At 39.2% G+C, this 2,678-nt stretch overlaps 1 pseudogene; it reads left to right on the top strand.

Moving 5' to 3' along the window:
* Positions 1–356: 356 nt before the first annotated feature.
* LOC149257127 (triacylglycerol lipase OBL1-like) lies at positions 357–2,410 on the top strand (annotated as a pseudogene).
* Positions 2,411–2,678: the final 268 nt, after the last annotated feature.

Raw genomic sequence — 2,678 nt, 5'->3', positions numbered from 1 at the left:
TTTATCTAGTTATATAGCGCTCTAGTCGATGGGCTGCCATATGCTCTCTGATACTGATAGTAAGGCCATTAAATTAATTAATGCTGACGACTCACTAGGTTTTAAATTGGAACTTACAGGCAAATGCTATGGATGCCTCAAGGTTCGTTATTTTGAAATTACAAGGTGGTGGGCCTCAAATGTCCTTTTACCCATGTACCCCCTGTTCCTTGTGTTCCTGATTTTTACCCATGTCCCCTCTTTTCCGGGTGTTCATGGTTTTTACACCGATAAGGAGTTTGACACGTTCATCCCTTCCATCCAATAAATGGGTGAGGAGGGCAGTTGTGACCATAGTGTTCCGACTTCTTCACAAGATGACGACCACCGGTAACTATCACATAGCTCACCCTCACAGAATTCGCATCTCACAGCTTCTTTTCAGTCCCATCTTCCCAACTATTGAGATCTGAAGTTTTAGAATGCGTGGACTCCAGCAAATTGAAGGTGAACGAGGATTTGAAAGCTAAGCTTTCACTGATAATAATAAAACTTATTAAGATTGCTGCCGTACCATTGGCCACAGTTGGGATTTGCATAGAATTCCTTTTAAACCTGCTTTCTCACAATGGTGGACTGCTCAAAACGTTGTTCAGGCTATTCACTGGTGACTGTATTGATCTCTTTATTTCTTCTATACTTGCTTTTAATTTGTTGAAGATTAAATACCATATTTCATCCTTAGTCAACATTATGAATTAATTAGGGTTTGGTTGGATGCAGGCAGAAACATCGTTATACCGAGAAGGGGGTCCGAGACTTTTCTAAGCTTAGTGGGCCTTCTTGAGCATCGCATAAATTTGTATGATGGAAGAACACACAAATGTGGGTTAACGAGAAATCATTTAATAAACAGTGGGGTATTAACTCAACCATTGAAGGTGGGAGCAGATTCTATGCAGATCTTTGCGTCATGGCTTCAACGGCAGTTTATGAAAATGAACTGGTTATCAGAAACAGAGTTACAAAGCACTGGAAGGTACTGTATAACGCATTTTGAATCTAAATTATTCATGGAAAGCTCTATCTCATTTAATACACGTTTCAATCTTATCTTGCAGATGCATTTCGTTGAGTTTTTCGACTACCAGAACGGTATGCAACACTTTGGGTCCTTTATATTATTTTTTGGGTCATTGTTGCACTTAACTGGAGGTCATTGCTCCAAATAATTGATTTTTGTGTCATTAATTTCACATTCAATTATTGACATGGAGATTGTCCTGTAAACAATCAGATTACAAAAAGAAATCAACAAAAGCGTTTATATTCTGTGACAAGGAACAAGACGCCCAACTGATAGTCATTGCCTTCAGAGGTACAAATCCATTTGATGCAAATGACTGGGAAACAGATTTTGGTTTCTCATGGTATGAGTTTGGTCAACTCGGAAAGGTTCATCTTGGATTTCTGGAAGCTTTAGGTCTCGCTAATCGTTCAAAAAAATCTGAGACCTTTTATAATCGTAAAAGTTCTGTCTTTACAAGTTATGAGCTGCCGCTTGATGACAAAGAGGATCCTGACACACCACCTTTGTTCTATTATGTTCTTCGTAAGAGATTAAAAGAACTATTACAAATTCACAGAAATGCAAAATTCATGGTGACAGGCCACAGTCTTGGTGGAGCTTTGGCTGTATTGTTTTCAGCAATACTGTTTATGCAAAAGGAAGAGACGGTGTTGGAGAAACTGTTGGCTGTTTATACATTCGGACAGCCAAGAATTGGAGATGAAGTGTTTGCAAATTTTATGAACAATCAACTAAACAATCCTGTACCCAGATATTTTAGAATTGTGTATTGCAATGACATTGTTCCCAGATTGCCCTGCGATGATGATGTGTTTCTGTACAAGCATTTTGGATTATGCCTTTACTACAACAGCTGCTACCATGAGAAGGTGAAGGTGCTTATATTATTGCTTCTCTTTCCATTATCTGAAGAATAGTGAACACATTTGGTATTCATCTCGGATCAATTCAGTTACCTAGTTATTAATTTCATTCCTGGCCAATAGAATTAGTTAGGTATTAAGACCTTGTTTTGAATTTATGTTTGGCCTTGTTTTATGGCAGAGTCTTCCGGAGGAGCCCAACAGAAATTTCTCTTTAGTATACTTCGTACCCATACGCATAAATGCTGTATGGGAATTGGCGCAGAGTTTATTACTGCACTACATAAAGGGGAGGGAATTCAAAGAAACGAAATTGTCGAGGCTGTTCAGAATAGTAGGGCTTATGATTCCGGGGATTTCGTCTCATAGCCCCGTAAATTACATCAACGCGGTTAGATTGGGCCCATCCACGCTGAACCCAACAATGTACACGCCTGCGCATTCCAAGGCGATGCTGTCAAAGGATCGGGAGGACTAGGCAGTGGCAGTGCTCTGATTTGAACGCAACCAGTCAGCAGCGTGTAAAAGCAGTACAAAGAAATCCCCGCGATTTCGTTGGTTTTCCATGACAGTCAAATAATCTTTTGCGAGTGGAAAAAATAAAGTGAATTCCAGAGCGCCTGGTTTAATTTTTTTATAAAACTCTCGTCATACGTGGATAACACATGATGTTGATACGACCAATAAACGGAATATGCATTAATTAAAAATTGAATAGTTGGACGATTATGAGGATGCATGAAGTT

Source organism: Pinus tabuliformis, chromosome 6 (genome assembly GCF_031772625.1).
Source record: "Pinus tabuliformis cultivar Carrire ecotype Pingquan chromosome 6, CPIR1, whole genome shotgun sequence".
In the NCBI taxonomy this organism is placed as follows: Eukaryota; Viridiplantae; Streptophyta; class Pinopsida; order Pinales; family Pinaceae; genus Pinus; species Pinus tabuliformis.
This window is presented reverse-complemented; position numbering and strand designations above follow the sequence as displayed.